Source organism: Dromaius novaehollandiae, chromosome 10 (assembly GCF_036370855.1).
Source record: "Dromaius novaehollandiae isolate bDroNov1 chromosome 10, bDroNov1.hap1, whole genome shotgun sequence".
Classification (NCBI taxonomy): domain Eukaryota; kingdom Metazoa; phylum Chordata; class Aves; order Casuariiformes; family Dromaiidae; genus Dromaius; species Dromaius novaehollandiae.
The window spans coordinates 10,432,351-10,454,257 of record NC_088107.1 but is presented as its reverse complement, the minus strand read 5'-3'; the positions used below and the strand labels follow the sequence as shown (position 1 = coordinate 10,454,257).

The 21,907-nt window shown below is 39.6% G+C and overlaps 1 long non-coding RNA gene across 1 annotated transcript; it reads left to right on the top strand.

Moving 5' to 3' along the window:
• Positions 1 to 3,678: 3,678 nt before the first annotated feature.
• LOC112996002 (uncharacterized) lies at positions 3,679 to 20,151 on the top strand. The gene is made up of 3 exons (XR_003262317.2): positions 3,679 to 4,250; positions 18,141 to 18,229; positions 20,016 to 20,151. It is a non-coding gene; the product is annotated as an uncharacterized LOC112996002 (long non-coding RNA).
• The last annotated feature ends 1,756 nt before the right edge of the window (positions 20,152 to 21,907 follow it).

Here is a 21,907-nt window from a genome sequence, read left to right as displayed (position 1 = left end):
AGTGGTTCTGGGCAAATATTTCCCACCATTGTTAATACCAGGGCAGTTCCTGGTGGGAGCTCTAATACAGAGAAAATTCTGTGGCTGTGAGTACTTTTACTGTCTTTTAGACCTACTGTAAGCTTGTGAAGCATGGGTGGTTGTACAGGCTCACATCTGTTTGCATCCACTTTGACCTCATGGAGATTGGCAATGTGAGTAATGAAACAGGTCTGAGGTATGTGGAAGTTTTCGTTTCATATCTCAGATCAGTGTGATGTGGTAACACTATATTTACAATAAAAAAGTAAGCCATCCCTCCAGCTTTTTCTCCCTCAAAAGTGATAACTCATTCATTGCATTCAATGACTCTTCAAAACTGCAGCAATGCATAATCTACGTGTTACAGTTTCTGTTGTGCGTAATGTTCTAAACGAGATATATTATATTTTATGAAAGCACCTAGAGTCTTAGGCTCTATTGAAGTAGTCAGTGAGCTCACATGCAATGAAACAATCCTCACCAAATAAGAAGTGAGCATAAATACCTTTTAAATCTTGCAAATTTATGGAATATGTATTTGTTTCCAGCCTCCAAAAAACAGAACCGAGCTAGTTCATGTGCTTTCTATATGCACTTTTGAGCTCTTTCATTAACCTTTTATCTACTGACACCGAATTCACATTACTGTTATGTTAATTCAATTTTTATATAGATTCTTGTACTTGAGTATAGCATCTTGAGCCTTTTCTTGCTGTGAACAAAGATTTCATTTGTAAGGCATCATCCTGTGAGAAAATAGTAGATCTGAATATTCAGGAAAGTACAAACAGAATAGAAGACATACAGACTCTGAATTGTATTAAGCCCTTCTGTTTTTCTGTTTAAACTTTCACTTGGAATGTCAAAATCAGGTATTCTCAAAGTTGCAGAGGAAGGGAATATAAATAATATTTTAGCTTTTTTTTAGTTACTTTAAAAATGCTGACATTAATGACTCTGTGATAAACATGCGCACTATCAAACTAAGAATTTCAAAACTCATGATCTTGTTTATTTTTGGTAAAACTTCTGCAAGTCACTGAGGTTCCCTGGAGTAATTCACTAACAGGCCTCTCCATTTTGCAGATCATTTTACTCCAGAATTGTTTAGCTTTCTAGACTGTTCTTAATTATAAAAAACTAAGTTTAGTGCAAGCAATGTCTTCTGTTCAATCTTTTAGGTACGTTAGTGTAGATATTTTGCCCATTGCACTTGGGTGTGTTATCTGTCAACCATTTCCAGTCCTACATTTACCTTCTTTATTTTTCTTCCAGCTTTACTTTGGAATAACGTTACTGTGGACTAACTAATTCATGAGATAGACAGTGGGCCCATTATCCTGTTAGTGTTTTTAATTGTACAAAATTTAGCTGAAACAGGTGTGAGGGGGATGCTTGGGACACCAAATTGTACGATGCAGCCATAACTAAAAACAGTGTGATTTATGGGATTGACAGTGGACTATGTGCTTCAAATATCAATCCCATGTGCCATTCAGTTCTTTGTGATTGTTTTATAGTCTTTGCATGGTCACTAGTTTGGATTTGGATCCAGACCAAAGGTAAAACACAGGCTGATATTTTATTTTGTGACCTTTGTAAAATGAGTTGCTCGGGACAGTCCACATGGCAGCGAGAAGCATTTGACCATTGCAACAAACACTAGCAATACTTGCTTTCTTGATGGCAATCTCAGTGAAGAGGGAGAAAATGGACTGGGAGGTGAGATCCTGTCAAGCCAGGACTGGAGCGTCATGGAGGAATGCTGCGGAAGAAGCGTTACTGCCTTTCCTGCTTGTGCTAAAAGAGGACTTGGCCTCCAGTGTTATATTGCCACCACCTTACAGCAGCTGTTAATTCATTTGGAAATGTGAAACCACCAGGCAGTCCTGAATAAACCGATTTAAAGAAATGATTGTTTACCTTCCACCTTTCATCACATTATAAGGACATGGATTTGTTAAAGCTACACAGCAATTTATGTTTTTTTACATTAAAAAAAAGTGTTAAAGCTTAGTTTGAAAATTGAAATGCTTATCCTCTGACCTGAAACTCTCCCAGGGAGCCTTTTGCAAGGGTTGGCAAGGCTTAACAAAGTATGACAGCGAGAAGTCAAACAAGGACCCTGATTCCTGGGGTTTTCTGCTGTCCAGGAAGAGGATTGCTGGAGAAGATGAAGGTGGCAGTTGGGAGAGAGCCCTGTGGGAGTGGAAGTGAAAAGAAGAGATGAACTGGTATTGATTTTCAACTGAGAATTGAATGGTTGGAAACAGCCATTAGGTGATGACACTGAGTGTGAGAATAGAGGGATCTGAGAAGATAGTTGTGGCCGCATCCGCATTAGCGGTTTTGAAGCAAATCTGGTGCGTTGGATTGGGTTGCAGAATGGTTTTGGTGCATGTGAACTAGATTGTTTTGGATAAAACTAAACAATAAGCCTTACTCTAGTTGTGCATCTCATGTGCTCCATGCCCAGACATTACAGTCTGAACCAATGACTGGTCTTTTCATGATGTCATACCACTTGTGTGGGACTTATTTAGTCTGGGGACCAGACTAAATCTAGTCCAAAGTGAAACCATAGAAGAGCAGATTGTGCAGGCATAAAGGCCTGAGAACAAATTGCTTTGGTCTACTGATCTGTTCCTATTGTGCCAAATTACGTGCTGATGTAGACATGGCGTATTTCCACAAACTGGCATTTCTTCAATTCTATTTTTATCTTTTATTCTGAGAATTACTCCAAATCTCTGCTTTGCTGATTTCTGGTAGAAAAGCAACAGCTACATCTTTCTGGAAGCCAGTTTGGCTATGTGTTTTCTCTTTATCAGGAAGTCTCCAGCAGAAAGATTTCTGAGTCTCCTGCCCAGCCAGAGATTCGGGAAAAGACACACCCGACCTGCCCTAAAATCCTGGACTTAAGTGTTTTGAAGTTTGACGGTTGGAAAGATTAACATCGCAAAGACACAATGGAACTGTGTCATCCTCGAGGTTCCCATACATATCACTCATTCCCCTTCTCATCATTCCATTCTCCCTCCCATTTTATGTTGCAAAGGTTATTCATTTAAATAGACAGAAGAGAACAAAATACCACTAGGCAGAAATCAATCTGTCTGCACAGAAGCTATTTTTAAAGCTGTGTTTAGAATAGCACACACTTTTTCCTGAAATGTGTTCAAAGATCATCGTTCATATGACCGAGCGGTGCGTGTGCACATGTAATTCCTGTTGGACATTCCAGAATTCAGAGAAAACAGGAGCTGCTTGAGAGCTCACAATTGCTGAAATGATCACCATGCTATCAAATATGAACTCTTGAAAACGCCCATAGAAATGACATGTCACTAGCAGATTAGTATTAAAAACTCTGAAGCATCATTTCCTGTTATATACCAATCTGGGAAAAAACAGTAGACACTTAGAGCTTCTCTACCTGGGAAGGAGTTCATTATTTTGTATTTACTTGTAAGCATAGTATAAATTCTGCGGAAACCTGTGGGGCAGTCTTAATGATTTACATGTCTGAGAACTTGCCCTGGTGACAAAAATAGCAAGAATTTTAGTTTTAAAATATAAATCAAATATTACTTAATCTGGTCACAGGGCAACTTCTAGTTCTACCCAAGTGATCAATGCATTCAGATTTATTAAACAGTAATGTTCCCAAATCAGGTAATGTAACAACTCTTCTGGTTTTCAAGGCAAAATGAATCATACAGAGATATCATCGTGACTGGGCCTCGAAGGGGTGACATTCTTTCTCACTTCTAAAGAAAATTAAATTACTATTTTTAATCTTACTCCCAAGATTAATCTGGGAGTGTGATCTGTTTGTGTCAGAACAACGGCACTGGCATGAGCAGAACTACTGACTATTAAAACTTAATTCCCTTCTGTCTGTGGTACTAATAGAAATGCTTAGGATATGCCATCTATTTTCATTAAAAATATTCATCTGATATCTGCTTACATTTCTCTCCCAGTGTAGCCTTGAATTGACAATTCACAGCTGTTTCCTGGCAATGCTGTATTATTATTAACGTTCTGCCTTTTCTCTTTGGCTACTGCAGAAATAACTGAATTAGTCAAACCCCTCTGGATGACAGATGACAGCAACATAAACAAGAGGAAATGCCTGAAATGAAGGCCCTGGAACAGGGGAATCAACAGACCGCCCAGAGTCACACCTGAGGATGCATGGGACAGCCAACGGTCTGAAAACTCAGGTGCAGATTGAGTTTTACTTGAGGGATCTTTTTTAAAAATTCAGTTCTTCCATGCATTTTGTAAAACACTTAGGTTAATGAGAATTACTGTGGAGAAAAAAAACCTGCCAGAACTATCTGTGTTTTCCTGTTTGCCATCTTTGTAAAAAAGAAAATTGAATTTACTTTTTTAATCTTTCAGAGTTTATATTTTGTTACACAGTGGCACAAGTACTTTAAATCTTTTAAACATGCTTCTTATTAATGATTGAAGACATTTATAACTCAAAATTTCTTTTAACTTTGTTTGGACCCTTCTACCTGTTATATCAAGATGTTATATCATCCAAAAAACTATGCTTGTATCAAATACTGGGCATGAGTTAGTAATTTGAATTTCCAATAGTATGTTTTGTGCCTAGATACCTATTGGTGCATGGTATTGCTGACCTCTACAAGCCAGAATGTGTGTTTAAAGAAACAGCAGCCAGAGAAAACTAACCATTACTTAATGACATATACACATGGTGACTAGGGACATGGTGCTATTGGGAAATTAATCAGCTCTTTTAGTCCTCTCATAATTAGGTTTGCAGCCTTCGGGGGAGAGCTATGGATAGGAAGATAGAGATCAAACATTTCTAGGAGAAGAAAAAAAAAAAACAACCTTGAAACTTTTTCAAAAATATTGACAGAGGAAAATAGCCATTAATTTATCATCTTAATTAATATCTAAATATAGATGCCGACCTGGCCTCTTTCTGCAGTCTAAACACACTGTTTGCTGTATTTTGTCTGGTGATAAGAACTGGAGGCCAGTGCAGCTGCTTGACAGGCTTTTTCATGCCACCGTTTCCTGGTGAGTGCTAGTTTGCCTAATGAAACTTGAAAGCTACCAAAAATGCTACCCCTGTTTCCAAGATACACTTCCACGTGAAAGGGAAAAAATCAGCTCAGTAAAAATCGCATCATAACGATGTCCTTAATTTAGACCCCTAAAGCTGGACATGATGAAAAGAGACAGTGGATCTGTTAGTCAGGTTTTTATTCACACAGGGAAGTTTCAAAGAACTTGTGCAAGCTAAGCCTGATTAGCTCAGGATGCAGCGCAGAGCAGCAGGGTTTGCCTGGCTCCAGCAGACCAGGGTCAGCAGCCTTGCAAGCTTGCCAGACAGTATTTTCCTTTCCCAAATTAGAAGTTAAGTGTGCCAGTAGTAGGTTTCCTGGTTATTTCTGAACTGTAAATTGAGGGAGAGCCAGGTGCCCTGGCCTCATCCAGAGTCAAGATAGCGCTAATCAGTTAGCCAGCAGTATCTCACCGCTGCCGAATTCAGCAGGACCTGTGAACCCCAGGTTGCCATAGGAGGTTATGACTGGCTATTATATTCTCTTTCTCAAGAGTACCCCACAAGTCAGCCCCTGTATTGCAGCGTTCGGGTTTAAAAAGAAGGTTTTGGTTTTCCAAAATCCACGTGATTAAGAGAAAAACTGTGGGTGTATGTAATATAAAGGTAAAATGCATGCCTTAGTCAAAAGTACTCTCTCACTGTGAGACATACTTCAATTATGAAAAAAGAAACAATTCTGATACTCTTGTGCTATTGGATTGAAACCTGAGCAAAGTTTCTCTTTCAGTTCTTGGTATTTGCAAGTCATTCAGTACTGATGTGTCAGATATCTTGAGTACACTGTCAGACACACACATTTGTTTTGTGTATGCATAAAACGATGGCTAAAAACATTTGGGGGTACAGAACGAATGTTACATACTGCATTGCTGTAGCCTGCTGCTAATATTAGCACAGAATGAACAGCTCACTTCCTGGAGGCATCGGCAAGCTTTGTTTGCAAATTTTTTTCAGTGGTATCAGACATGTGGAATAAATTATCATAAATTGCTTGTGATTAAATGTGAAGTACCAGGAGGATTTGCAATGGTTAATCCTTTTATTTCAGGGATCTGTGAAGAGTGAATTAAGCTGAAGACTGATATATAACTGGTTTTCATTAAAACTAATGCTCTTGTATCATAGTATTGGTTTTTTTTTAATTGTGGAACATAATTTTAGAAAATGTAAGCTTTAGGAATAAGGCTGTTACTAATGTGCACTGAGCTGGAAGAGCTGTTAGACTATGTAATCCACAAGAACCAAAAAGTGACATTAGGGGCATTATTGTTTGCTCAGACATATATTATACTAAATCTTTCTATATACTAATGTATTACATAGCTGTGGCCAAGAACAGAATTTCCCCCTAAATTCTGCTGAAAGGTAATTTTCTATTTCTGTATATTTTGATTTCAGTAAAGCTTTGGGAGACAGTTTTGCCTTCTCTGTAACTAAGATAGATGAATTTCTAGCATCTGAAAGGATTTCCTCAGATAAATTTGAGTCTATAATAAAAGAACAACAACAACATAAAGTGAGATTTGTTAGCATGCAAAAGGCATTGCTCTCTTTCTGGGAAGCTATGTTCCTTAATACTTTCAAAAGGTGTAGCTGTTTGGAAATCAGTCCTTCTGTAAAAGCATATACCACACATTACTGTGAATGCATCTGAAAATGGCTCACTGGAGCTGCTATGGGTTGTATGCCTAGTGTGTGGCACAGAGTGAGACAAGAACAAATACACCTGGAAAGAGACCAACATAACCTGGATAGTGTGAAGATTAGGTGCCATGGTGTTCTTGGGTGGTCTCTGATTTACCAAGATGTTAGGAGAGCATCTACTTCAGTTATTTACTATTTCAACTGTTACTGACTTCCAAAGATCATGAAATAGCAATATTTCTTCCATTGCCACCTCCGTACATTTTGAATGTTGCCTGTTTTGGAGATAGACAGCTGAATAGAGTGGAAGAGAACCAGTGAGCAGCCATTCAGTGATTACATTGACCTAAACTGGCCACATTTTACTAAATAGGGCTATTTTGAGTTTTATTGTGCTATTGAGAGTGAAACCGTGAAGTGAAATACTTTCACAATTTATTTAGAGTAAATGCCCATCACTGTTGCCACTTACAATGCTGAAATGTGAAGTAAAGATGAAATAAAAGAGAAAGCAAGCAGAGAAATGTAGATGACTGTAACTTCTGAGTTGGTTCCTTCTTTCTTCCTCCTTCTTCTCCTTTTAGCTATCTACGAAAGAAGCAGTGCTACCTAATATTTGGAATGTAAATGCAGCTACGTCTTGAGATACAGCAAGAGCTGCTCTCAAGATGGTGTCCTCCTCTTTCGGTGTCAGAGAAGGAAGTTCTGAATTGCTGGCAAGTTCTCTGTGGCCATACAGCAGTGCAAACCTGTTGGCTAAGTGTGTTCTTTCCACATAGTCCTTATAAAGATGCTGGGTTAAGTGGGTTAACTCTATGACAACAACAGCTTAGAGTTAAACCTGTGAGCTTGTGGTTCCATGAGGCAAGGTGAGCTGATCCGGTAGCTCACCACCGCCGAAAGGGGGTAATCTTGTTCCTTTGCTCCCCGCTATCCATACCCAGCGCTTATTCTGCGTCTAGGCCTTGACAGACTCCTCAAGGAGCAACTCCAACCTGCTCACTCAGCATGAAAAGGGAAGAATTTTCTGGAGTTAGTAAGTTGAATCGTTTCATGCAGATATTTGACTAGTGCCAGGTCTGGTGCAAGGGGCAGGGGAGGGACTGCAGGAGAGAAGGAAGAAATAGCATAGGAGAGAATGAGAGCAGGACCTTTCCACTTTTGTTGGTTTTGCTCAGATGCTGGTGGAACCATTCTTATTTATTTGTTTTTTATTGAGAAGTAAAACAGAAGAGTTAATTCAGATAACTGGAAAATATTCTGTTATTAAAGGGAAAGCGAAAGGTAATGGTAGAGCATTCCCAGGTACTTTGGGTTGGTGTGTGGCCCTTGTTTGCCCTGATTATAATAAACATTCTTTTTAAAAAGGGGCCCAACCTAAGCAAGGGATTTTTTGTTCAACTTGATGTAATTTCTGCATATGTCATGTAGTATCTTTGAATCAATGACTAGTACACTGTAGGATCAGAAAGTTGGCATGGAGAAAGGGGAGAATGTGTGCCCTCATCCTTCTTTACAGGGGAGAGCACTGGGACTGCAAGGATCTCTGACTTGGGGTCTGGTTGCTCTGATTTCCCTGTATGTGTCCTCTTTTCCATCTGGAAATTTTTTTGCAGGAAGAATTTGAGTCTCTTCTACATCTGTGCAGGATTTATGGATGTTCAGCAGATTAGGCAGAGACACTGCACAGCTTGGAGATTCCAGATATGTTCATGTTACACGCTCAGAGCAAACACACAGTGCATTTGCAGAAAGTCAGATGGTTTTTGGGGCAGCAGCACAGAAGCCTGCTGGAGAGCTAAAATAAGTAGTCTCAGTAATTCCAACATGATCCAGAAGCACTGGGCTTATGTGTAGTATAATAAGCATGTCGTTTTCACTGCCCATGAAATCTTGCGAAGTGTGACAGCCAAATCCTGCTGTAGAGAATTGTGGGAGCGCAGCATGCAGGAATGGGAGAGAATGGAAACAAAACTGGTAGTATCAGCATGTGCAGTGAGCTTGGCCCAAAGACAAAACATAAAACAAGCCACCTTTGGTAAACAGAACCCTCCAGGGGCATGTTGAAGACTGTGAACATCAGTTCAACAGAAAGCAACTTTTCCTGGAAGGTAGGATTTTTTTCTTCCTTTTCACAGATTTTGCCCAACTGGCACGTCCCATCTGTCTCAGAAAGTGCACCACTTTCTCAAGCACTGGTATACAGTTTAGTGTGTATGAACCTTGGGAAACAAAATATTGCTTAAAGCTTTTGCTGCACAGAGTTTCTCCTCCATGGCACTTGACACATCCTTCCCTCCAGCACCCACTCTGTCTTATTGTCGAAGGTGGTATATAATTGGTAGCAGTCTCCTTCAGTGCTAATGAGCTAAAGACAACAGGCAAAGGAAATACTATTCAAAGGCCTTGAGATCCCTAGGACTATGATTCAGATTGAGGACAGGGTGCTAGGAATCGCTTTACTTGATACCTGTTGCCATCTTAAGCGCAGTGTCATTGTTAAAGGTGAGAGACTGACAAACCCAATCCTTTTTCTTGTTTTTCAGGGCAAGGTGTGTGGATCATACTACTATTAAACACAGTGATACAAGGTCCTCCCTGTTCTAGACATAGCTTGGTAAAGGCTAAGGAATCCAGAGTTAATACTGCTGTTGCAGACATAATTAACTCCAGTGCCATTACATATGATGACCCATATGCAACTGTGTAGTCTGACTCAGTGCCTTTCCAGTCCTGTGTACTGGGTTCAGTACATAGAACTAGCCTTAAGTTCAAGTACTCTGATTTAGCATGGGACTATACAAATAGCTCACCATATCTGAAAAAAAGGCTAAGAATGTGGGTGTTACATGATAGCAAAGCAGAAATGGGAGCCCTGACTGTAAATGTAGGAGAAATTACCAGTGTAACGTGGTATGAGAATAATCATAGCAAAATGATAATTATAATCCTCTGACCTGGCACTGATTTGCGGGACTATTCTGGCTGATGGTCCTGAATGCTTGGCGGAGAATTCTCTTGGGCTTGAAACCATTCCTTCAACCAGATACCACATGCTTTAAGTTTTAGGTTATGTAAAGGACTTCTTTATTTGGTTTAGTCTTGGGTTAATTTTATAATGAAGGAGAGAAGAGCTCATTAACAAACAAAGCAATGTTTTTCTACTTCGTGGTTTTCCAGCTAGTGATTCTTATGAGAGGTAAATCACTTACATGAGGGCACTAATATCTATTGTAGAGCTTGTAACCTATGGGAAGTTTCTGCAATAAATACATTTTAGCTTTCATCTGACTGCCATCAGGACTGAGGTTTGCTAATATCAACATATCACATGTGTTATTGTGCTGTTACTAATTGCGAGCAGGAGTTACTGAACAAACTTGAGGCAGGACCAGTGCACTCAGTTGCTTTTACTGCTCACATGCACTAACGATCAAAATGGCATACTGAGAATGCGCGTTTAAACCGAGTCCAACAGGAAGGATTAAGCGGGGCAAGCACTGAATTGCACTTGACCTTCAGTGTTTCTGAAATACACAAGTTAGAGAAGGTAAATTCTGAACATGAATGACATCCTGATCCTTGTATCAAAGCCCACTAAATAGCAGGAAGGGGGGGAGATACTTTTACTTTTTGTGAATGCCTAAGGATCTGAGCATGCTCTGTCAAAGCAGGATGCAGAGCAGACTGCAGCTCTGTTCTGTGTCTGTTAAGGAAATGAGCCCCACCTCAGCTAAAATGGGCAAAACATCCTTGGTAAACAGAGCATTGGGCAAAGCTTTCACAATTAGCAATTACTCCATGAAACTCAGGCTGGCCACTGCCCAGCTTTAACTGAACTTTTATCCTCCCACAGCATGTTGTTTAGAAACTATTTTTATTTTTAAACAATAATACTCACTAGCAACACCCATCCTGGAGGACAGGGACTGCTCTGACAGTGATCCCAACTCTTGCTGAAATTGGGAACAGCAAATGTCATCCCTTCTAATGGAAACTGGCCTTTAAATGATGGAAGGTCAGTGACTAGTACTTAATGTCCTATACATCTTCATTAATGAAAGGGAAACAAATTGCTCTTACAATGCTGTGTTGTTAAACCCTGTCCTGCACAAAGGCTTCCTTCCAGTTGTTGTGACAATACGTTCTTCATGATGGAAAGTGACTATGTTGGAAAGCTGTCAGTCAGGGGACAGGCTGAAGCCTCTGAAATCATCTCCGCCCTCAGACTGGATTCCAGCTATGTGCCAGAGACAAAAAGTGAGTGTTTCATTGATCCCAGTTTCCCTTCATTGATCTCATTTTGTAATCTGACTAAAAAATTAGTCCTCTGCTACTTCCAGTAGTGCCTTAGAGTAGCTCCTGGGGATGGCAAGTGGGTGTTAGCAAACTAACTCCTTGTTCTGTGACAGTCCTAGAGTTCAGTTTAGCTGGGAACTTGCCCAGAATTATTTGAAGCAGTATTAACCTGCGATGGTTCCCCAAGCCAGTTACCTCCTGGTACTTGGTACCTCCTACCTTTGGTACTGGCATATTCAGCTCTGTGCAGCCGCAGGCATCCCTGCCCCACTCCTTACCTGGTTACACTGTAAGTCTGGTTATAGTGCAGCTAGATCCGCCTCTTTTTAAAAACAGAACCAAAAGTGCCATATATCAATAGAAAGAGATGTAGAGAAAATGTGAGGGTAGAATGTGCTGTTGTTTCATAATCCAATTACTTTGGACACACTGAATCAATGGGGCTATTCCAGCTCTGAGAATGAGGCCTGCTCATGTGGATACGTGCTTTGAATCCCAAGCGCTGCCAATTCGCTGGCATGACTAAAGAGATTCCTGCCCCCAGCTCTGTGCCTGTTCTCCTGCTAGATGCTGTCGCGCCAGTGGGAGGGGTGGCCAAGGCGGCAGCGTGCCTGCCCTGAGAAGTCACCGTCTGCTGCAGCACAGCAAACTGCCATGGAGTTCGGTTTGCTTTCCTGTGAGCTGCAGTTGCCGAGGACTCTGATTCACAGTCCCTGCTGGATTTCAACTCCAGCAGCTGAAAAGGTTGCAGTCCCGCTATCACTGTTAACTTCAACAGAAAATGTAATCAGAGCCGCCAAACTAATCACACGGGGTTAAACTCTGTTCTGTGAAGCTGCGAGCAATGTAGGTCTGTCAGAATCATCGCTTACATCCAAGGTCAGTAAAGTCAATTAGTCAATATATATTTATACACATACACACACACGCTTTTAAATATGCTGTTGCCAGATCAGTATGATCTTTCAGTGAGTGTTTGATTCCTGCGTGGTTCTAAATTCAAGTTGGTTTTGTCAGCAGCTTGTCAAATCACATGCTGGTATTTTTTCACACCAAAAGGAATAGTAGCACAACACTGTTGTCGGCAAATCATGCAATTTATTACACGCAAGTTATAAAAGGTGTTGCTCTGAAGAATACTTAAATATAACATATAAAGGCAGTCATCTTTTTTTTCCCCTCAAGGATGGAATAATAAGAAAATTTTGAATGGATCCAGTTCTGTGTTCATAGGAAGAGCAGTCTTAATCTGTGGGAAATGTACCAAAATGATAAACTATTGGGCTGATTTAGAAAAATAATTTAAGCGCTATTTTGGGAGCACAGTCTCCAAATTCCTACCCTTTGGGTGTATAGCAGGCGTATGTCTGGATTTGCTGAATAAAAAACGATGCCAGGAGATAACTGTTTGGAATTATTTTGACGGCAGCCAGCAAATATATCTCATCACTATGGTTGCAAAAACAAACACCCACCAAAGAACTATATCTGACAAGGGGAAAATAATTAAGGGAAATGGAATAATTTGCTGCCTGTATTAAATTCCTCATGTTCCCTCACACAAATCAGTAGTTAGAGGGGTGAACTCTGACCTTGAGGTGGGTATACTGTTTGACTTCTTGCCACAAGCAGGGCACATATTACTTAAAAATAGAAAGAGATAGCAAATGTATCTTTCTATTCAAAACTATTCCATCCTATATTTTGGATGATAGATGAGAGGAGATTAGAATCACATCACTGGATTTGAACTCAACAGTATAGCTCTTCATTTAAGTTGAGTCCAAACTGAAAATAACTTGATTTTTACCTCTGGTTTGGATGTAGCTGGAGATAACGGGCACTTCATAAAAGTGCCTTGCTCTTAAGGCTTCTCCCAGTTCAATTTTATTGGGATCAGTCCATAGTTAAGCGAGTAATGCAGCACTGTACTGCTAAGATAAGTAATGTAATTTCCTATAAAATGTATTAATATATTCTAATTCCAAACATTTTAAAATAAATATAGTAACATTAACAAAATAAATAAAGGAAAGGGTTAGATAGCCATGAAAGGAATACAAAAATCAATCTGAATTTTAATACAGGAGTAGGCAGAGCTTACACTGGAATGGCTGCTGTCCTTCCTCGTTGATATGGTTCATATGCTTGTGTAGCAGCTGCTGAACCACCAGGGTTTAGAGCCAGACTTAACATGAAATTGATGCTATTTTATCTGAGCATGGTTGGTTTTAAAGAGCCATTCAGCATCTCCTATGCTTCTTAACATGGGAATCTTGCAGAGGGGTCAAGCCAGAGGAAGAAACAGTACAGCTGTCCCAAAATAAACCATCGACTTTCATGAATCCAAGCTCTAAGATTAAGATGATGAAACAAACCAGTTTTGCAGATAAGAACATTGATCCCCCAATCTGTTCTATTTTTCTCCTCAGAATTGAGCTCAGTGAATCCTTGCTCATTTTGCTATGAGTGATTTTGTGGAGACAAGCTATACCAGCAATTGTAATGTCTTCCTCCTCCTCCTTTCCTTCTTCTGGAAAGGTCTGGTTTCTCATAATAATTCTAAAATACTATGCACTCCCGTGGGACATGCATCCCATATGTCCCATTCTCTGCTAAGAAGATGCAACAATGGAATAATGTATTACCTTCACTGCTGCACAGCTGTAAATTCTTCCCTTGGAAAAAACATGAGTATGCCTTCTGCACTCCTCATTCGTTTGGATAAACTGAGTTAGGAAGACTGAATGACACGTGAATCCATAACAGTAGCAGAGTTGACTGAGATGAATTCCTGATAATATGCCTATTATTCCAGACTACATTCCATCCAAAGGAAAACACTGCCTTTTACTTGTTGAACTTGCACTGAAACCAAATGATCTGTGCATACTTGAAAAAGGACTGCAGAATTGAGTAATATGCTGAGGAACTTCCCAATTCTTTTTGGCATCAGGTTATTTAGAATTAAAGACAGAGTTCCATATTTATATTAGAATTTATGGATAGCCATAAACGTTACAGCAAGCATTTCCTAGCTGGGAAAGAACTGAGAATTTCGTTCTACCTTACCTCTTCTAATTTATTTTGCACCATAAATGATGTTGAAATATACTGAAATGTACAACTTTCAAATAGTTTCTCTACTTTGCCTGTGTATTTTAGAAAAGTAAATCACGTAGAAGTATTTCCCCCCCGTCAGCAGTGAGAGTGACATCATATAAAGGGAATGTACACAATGCCGAAAGTGTCCTGCTGGTTTGTATTAGCTTCCCTGGTCAGACACATCCTGTGCAGCACTAGTTAAGCTTTACCGGCTTGAAAATAGACAGTCAGACGAAGAGTTCACTGTAGAAAGAAGCTTTCCTGTACCCAGCAAGTAGAGAGCAAAGCTTTTTAGGGACGTATTTCAAAGGTGGATGCATAGTCATTCCTCTTAAGACAGAAACTGTGGTCCATGCACTTTTGGTACAAACTTAATCCCTTCTCCTTCTCCTAAAAATAACAACAAAGAAGAAACAAATTGAGAGATAAAAGACATGAAAATTATTATGAACGGTCTTTTAAAATGACCCCATTCTTCCAGACAAATGGGGCATACTTCCCAAAACAGATGGAGAAACTGACCTGCGAACTGAGGAGAACACAGGCTCTTAGGCAAGGAGGGGAAAATAAATGCTATTGTGCCTTAAGAGCAACTGGTATGCCCTGTTCAGTCCCCGTGTTGGACGCTCCTCACAAGGCTTGTTTCCTTGGCACTTTGCTGGTGGTTCTCTGCAGCTGCTGATTCAGTAATATGAGCAATAAAAACATACATCTTTTTCTTAGTTGGAAAAAAATTATTTGCAAGGATGGATTTGAAAACCTTTGTGTTGGGGAGGGGCTGTGGAGGGTGGGGGGAGCATTTCTTCCCTAGATACAAGTTTAGCTTCTGTTATTGGTAGGAACAGCTGTATGTGCGACTGTGAGGCGTCGGTGGGTGAAATGAAAGGCAACTTCAATATTTTGTTCTCGTCCCTTCATTCTTCCTTCCCGAAGCCCAGCAGCTATGCAATGCCTTCTGAAATATATGCGTGCTATAATAGTGGCTAAACTGGTTTTATTTTCATTTCATGCAGTATTGGATGACTTAATGCTGGACACAGTGAGAAGAAGTTTCTACTAATGTCCCTTGTAGACTCTCTTCTTGAATCCCCATGTTTCCTGCATAACTTATTTCTTCTTTGAAAAGATAACCTTATACTTCATTTCTAATTCTGTTGGCAAGAGTTTGAGCAACATAGTGTGTGTAAGAGGGTGACAGAAGGCAACAGCATTTTAATGGTAATTTTGTGTGTGTGAGTGTGTTGGTTATATTTCTATAGCAGCCAATTAAATCGAGCTGATCTCCAGCTGCTGGTGACAGTACAGGTATTAGTTTCTGTGTACTTCATCAGTGGATGCTTTGAAAAGTGAGGTCCTAAGGAAGATTAGAGAATAGGAGAAAAATCTTGCATTTGAACTGTGTATTTACTGAAAGATCTCAACCCGCTAGCAGGAGGCATATTGAACAGATGGGTTGGCAGCGGCACATAGACAGCTGTTTTTGTCTGGCATACAGGTGTTTAACTTGGCTGCTTGCAGATCAGCTACTGGATGCCAGAATTTTTGAGGGGATTGCCTTGTTTAACAGAAAGTGGTTCTTGTGCATCCCCGTAGCAAGTTCAGTGAATGAGCCAGAGCAGCTATTTTCACTTCCTCCCTACTCACCTCTTTGACACTGTCCAAAAACCCCACCCGTCTTCTGCCAGAGCTGGATTTAGATGGGAGAGAAAACCCTCTTTGTGGTTATGGCAGCATGGTATTGCCTCTTCTTGTGGAACCAGAAGAGGGAACAAGAATAGACATCGATGGTGTTCAGTATTCATTTTTCAGACCAGAAGCTACTGTTAATGTTCTGTCGTTCTTCAGAAGATCCCTTTCCGTTTGTTTGGTTTGTTTCCAATAGACTGATGAACATTAGCTGCGCTGTATGTGTCTTGAAAGAATGCTTTTCAGTAGTTCCAAGATGAGCTAGTACTTGGTTTTAAGTATGCTGGGATTCAGCGGTGTGAAATTTTGGGGTTTTGTCCAAAAGTCCAAAAGACTGCAGAAATAGCTGTAAAACATCAGCAAAGCCAGTTTGCTGTTTTCCAAGTTGTAGCGACCCATAAAGTAAATGCGTTTTATACATAGGTGACAGATGTCATCAGAGACTCTGCAATAATGGCATCAGATACAAATGATTAATGAAATGCTATCTACTAGAACACTGAGTGTGAAATTCAGACCTGGTATAAATAAGTTAAACAAATTTGCCCAGAAATTAATGTTGTCGTTGGTGCTACTGTTCTGGTGCCAAGCATGGTTGCAGCTAGAATGATCTGAGCCAAAGTTCTCCTGTTGTCTTTCTGTCTGGTATTCCAGCCTGACTGCCCTGTTCAGAGCACATATTTGATTGCTTTTGCAACATCTATCTTTCTTGTATCTGTGAGTAAGAGACTGAGCATCCTCACTTAAATTCAGATATAAATGTCTGGCTATTGTAAAAGGCCAATAGTGAAATGTTGATCTGACATTGTTATCTTTAACCAAGAAATAAAAACATCTGTGGAATGTAATATTTTGGTTTTACTCTACAATAAAGGCTGGCTTTCATAAAGTTATAAACACTCAAAATGCTATTAAAATGCTCTTCTTAATATTGTGCTTTATGAAAGCAAATTGTGCAGTCAATTTGCGGAACAGTGCATTGGAAATATAATTGCTGCCATCAGGATGCTCTTGGTCTGAAGAGTTAGTTGTAAGCACCTGTATTCTGTGTTAAAGAAGCCAATGTAAGGACTCTGAGTTTGTCAGCTGCTTCTTAGCAATGATTTTTGCTAACATGGGGTTGTAGCAGCAACAATATTCAATTAACAGGTAGCCCCTAATATATATGTGTGTATTTGTGTGCATATGAATAAGTAAATAAATATACAAGTATACATGCAAACATTCTATATATATACAGGATGTTAATTCTGCAGTAAAGTTGCCAGACATCACAGTTTACAATAATATTTCTGGACCACAGTGACAGCCACTCTTAAGTACTGTATTTCTGTGTATACTTGTTTTTTTAAAAGGTTTTTTTTTTTTTTTTTTTTTTTTTTTTTTTTTTGGAAAGGAGGATGTGTGAGATAACTGTAGGAAAAGGAATGTGTTTATATTTGGGATGAGCAATCCTCTTACGCTATTTCCAAGTCTGTTTAAATGCAGCATGTTTTCATTATGTTCCAGAGAGATGGCAAAAAAGGGGAAAAAATCAATGAAAACGCAGACAGAGCCAAGTAAGAGTGGAGTGAAAAACGAATCAAGTGAAGCCTGTGTGTAAAGGAGCAAAGTGGGAAAATGAAAATTTTAATGCAAATAAGTGTCTGTGCCAGTCTAGTTTTTAGAGGCTGTTCTTTTTCAATGAAAGTTCAGTTAGTAGAAAACCAGCATTATTAAAACTAAGAAAAGAGAGTCACTCTTTGAAAGGAATATGAATTTAACCGATGGAAGAAACAGCTCCATAAACTGTTGCAAGTTTTATGAATACTAAATATAGTTGAGAGATTTGAACTGCTGTTTTACCTCTTATAGATCTTTGTTTCTTCTGTACGCTTGGAAATCACCATAGTTCCCCAGTCATAAAATGTGTAACTTAGTGGGTCTATCGTAAAACTGCAGTGCTGATTTTAATTTTCCTTTAAGACTGTTCTGCACATTCATGCTCCTTTCCATGTGATATGATTGACTAAAACCTTGCTGTTTAATGACGTTTCTCAAGAAACTTTGTGGCATCTCTTGACCTTTTATGTGTGACAGTACAGTAGGGTTTGCATAGTCAGCCATGACACATCTGAGGCATTTCAGCACCTTCCTTTATAATGGGAACATAATTGTAAATGAAATACAGGGGTTGGTTCCATTTAAGTCATGCAGTGCTTAGTCTGAGTTAACCGATGTGCTTATATGGCCTGCTCAGTTAATGTCATGTTACAACTGTTCTTCACAGGTATGAAAGATGAGAGGCTAGTAGGTGACAGCCTACGAATATGGACCAGTCGTTTGGATTCTGTATGAAAACTGGATAGAGGTAAAAAGGTACTATACACATTTACTGGGTATTTTTGTGTGAATGTATTGATTTTGTTTAGTGAGTGGCTATGAGAAATGAACATTTGGAAAACAGTAAAGTGGATGTGGATGAACAGTCTCCCAGCTGAGGGGCACTGTTACAGGACAGTGGCCTCCTTCCAGCCTCCAGCCCGAAGCTGTACAGGTGCCAGGAATTAGCAAACCAGGGTGCTCAAAGGAATTAAAGGTTAACTGTCATTTGAAAGGCAAGTTGTAAAAAGACCAACACCTTACTTTCGTAACTGGCGCTGGGGACCTATCCCGGTGAAGCCCTTCGGAAGACGAGCATGCTGGAAAACATACAAGTCTGGAGCGGGTGAGGACGACCAGCTTCTCGATGCAGTCCAGCACCTTGGAGGAGCTTGCAAGAGTCTGTCACAGCCAGAGTTTGTAGTCTCAGCTTGAGGTAGGTCATAAACGTTTGCTTCTGGAGAGTCATGTTGTTGAGTGTGTCTAAATCAGCTATTGCCATCATGCTAGTTAACAAGCTGGCAATCAGCTTAAGTTAAAACAGAGGATACTGTCCTCAGTCCAGTGAGGCTGTTCTGGAAGAGATGGTATCTGCTCCTACCCTCCCTCTCCTGGGGTAGTGGAACTCCCCATAGCCCCATAACTGGTGGCTGAAAGCCACAGGTTACACTTCTGAATGTCTCATTACTGCTATTTACTGTAGTGACTGATTTATATGCAAGTCTGTGGTTGTACTTTAATCAAAAATCCATATGGCTTGAGGGAGATGAGATAGGGTAACAAATATCGATGTAGGGTGGATTTGAACCCTGTAGGTGCTGAGTTGTCACCAAAACTACTTGGTTTCCCTTTAGTATACTACACAATAGATTGCCTTCTCATTCTAAACAAAAAAGTGATATTGGATTAAAAGCCCTTGTCATACATTAAAGAAATTCAGAAGACTTAAAAGAAGGGAACAAAAGGGCAGGCATATAAAATGCGATATCTGTAACAAGAGCCAACTTAAAAAATGATTAGCTGTTTACTGGCCAAAGGAAATAAGACTCTGTTGGGCCTAACCTGGCCACTCCTCTCCTAAAGTTCACATACCAGCATATGGAAGCTCTATGGTGGAAATGTAGGTTTAATTCTGTCTTGTTTTACCTGACAATTGCGTTCCTCCAACTTTATTGTCTTTTGGCATTCAATGCTGCATGTCAATGAAAAGATAGGCAAGAACACAGTTGTCTGTCTTCAAGTATTCAACCAGTCCTGCAAAATAATGCAAGTATCACAGGACACATGGCATTATTCCCAGAGAAGAAGCTTCCCTAGCCATATGTTTGACCCCATGAAGATCTATTTCATGTCTTTGCAGTAGATATATGAAAAATGTACCAAATATCTGTCGTTAACTGACTGTCACAACTCTAGTCTTCCTGCTTGATTTGGCATCTATTGATAATTGTGCTAATTGTGCTAATACAGCACTTGTATGTTTGCACTTTTGGGGGGTAAAGAGACAAATGATTCAGTTTGCTTAGAATATAAGAATAGCATTACAGCCCACAGGTCCACCTAGTTCAACATCTTGTCTCCAGAAGTGGAGCAGCACAGACGAATCTGTCATGATTCCTGGATGTGCAAAACAGAAATATCAGAAGCTGGTGTAAAATTATTTTGCCATCAAAGGTTGTGGGCCAGTGTTACACATGTGGTACTGAGGAAAACAGATTGACTTGATGAAGAGGGCAGGGAGGCTGACAGAAGTTAAGTAGAGCGTATTTTCACCATTTTGCAGAACTCCCAGCAGCAGAAGATCCCTGGTTTGTTCCTTGTCAGGCAGAAGGATGTTAAGGATGGCAGAAACAAGCAGATCATGGCCAGGGAGGTGAACAAGTTGCATGAAGACCTGGAGCAGGTGGAGAAAAGCCAGGTATGTTGAGGCCTTTACTACTTTAGGGGCTGTATCACTGAGTATCAGTGCATCCAGAATCTGCAGCAGAAAGCTGTTTCTCACAGGGCGAAAAAAAAGAATGTCAGGGAAGAGTAAGAACAGAGCAAGAATATATGATACTTCTGCCACGTACTGTCCTCTGCTCCAGCTATTTTTAGTTCAGGGAATCTCCTGAACCTGTTGTGGTTTGTCTTTATAGGGACCCCGATGGATTTCTTTTCCGAGTACTTGTTCAGACTTTTCACAGACTCACGTAAATTCTTTGCATCCATGATATCCTTTAAAAAGGACTTTCACTGCTGCGTGAAGAAAATCTATATTTCTTTTGAATCTGGCTGTTCGTATCTTAATTTGGCTGTACCTGTTTTTTGCATTGAAAGAGTTAATAAGCAGTCATTCTTTATCTAACCCCTTTATGTCACTAATGATTTTGTAACCTTCCCCCCTGCCTAGTTATTCCTTATGTGAAAGCTCTTCCAAACCTTTAATCGCTCTTGTTACCTTTGTCAGAACATTTGACAGTTCTAATACATCTTTGTTAAGATGAGGGGATCAGAACTGTACACAGTATTTAGGGTGTGGGTCAGTCATGAATTTATATGGTGGCAAAATGGTATTTCTTGTTTTGTTCTTTATTCCTTTCTGATTCTTCTTTTTAGGCTTTTCTATGTAAATTTTTTCTAGGAGATCTACCTAAAAGTAAAGTAAGAAAACTGGTGAGTATTTCGGCCCTACTTTGAAAATCTTGGAACATAACACGACTTAGGTACCTTTATTATCCTCATTCTTCAGAATCCACATAGCTTGCTTTCTGAGATGTATTATTTACTTAGAATCATGGGTCCAATTTTCAGATGGGTCTCTGTTCTTGAATATACATGTTTCCAAGGACTGTTTATTGATACGTAAAATTTCTCTTCAACAGAATGCTCATACCTTTCAGCTGAATTGGTTTCTCCCTTGCAGAAATGTCACGTAGATTTAAAACCTCTAGCATTAGATAGAAATGTAATACAGACCGTATAAATTATGCTTAGAAAATTTGTGTACTTAATATTGGCTAACCTGTGTTTTTTGCAGCTCTTATTTTAACTCCCTATGGAATGGTTTAAAAAAAAAAAAAAAGGTATGATTTTCATTTAACGTGTTCATTACATTTCACAGGATGTTTGGGAACAGGAAAACAATATATTATTCTAATCAGTTCTATAGGTTTTCTTCCATAATCTCATTGTCACTTCTGAGCCCTCTTGGTGAAATCATGTCTGTTGCCACTTCCTATGTCTTTTTATGCTCTTTACTCTTGTCCCTATTTCTCTCAGATAATCCTCATTTTTACCATGTTGTTCGCTTAAATTAGATTGCCTTCATTGCATTAATTTCTTCAGGGCATAACAATTCAAGCTAGTTTTGCCTAGATAGCTTATTTAGTAGTAATAGTTTAGAGATGGAGTAAGGAGTTTGGCAGGCTAATTTACTGAACTTCCATGGCAAATCACAGCTTTGACTAGACCTTGAGCAACCCTGGGCGAACCAATTTAGATCTAGTTTGGGGTATGGCTACATTTTGCTATGAATGCTGCTATGAATATGTACTTGGATGGATTTTCTGTAGCTCTTTGAAAGTCTGGCCTCTGTTTTATAGAGTTCACATTTCTTCAGTTGTGAAAGCAGAAGAAAATGATCCAGTATTTACCTTGCTCCTCCACATGCCAAACATCTCAAATTGAATGTTG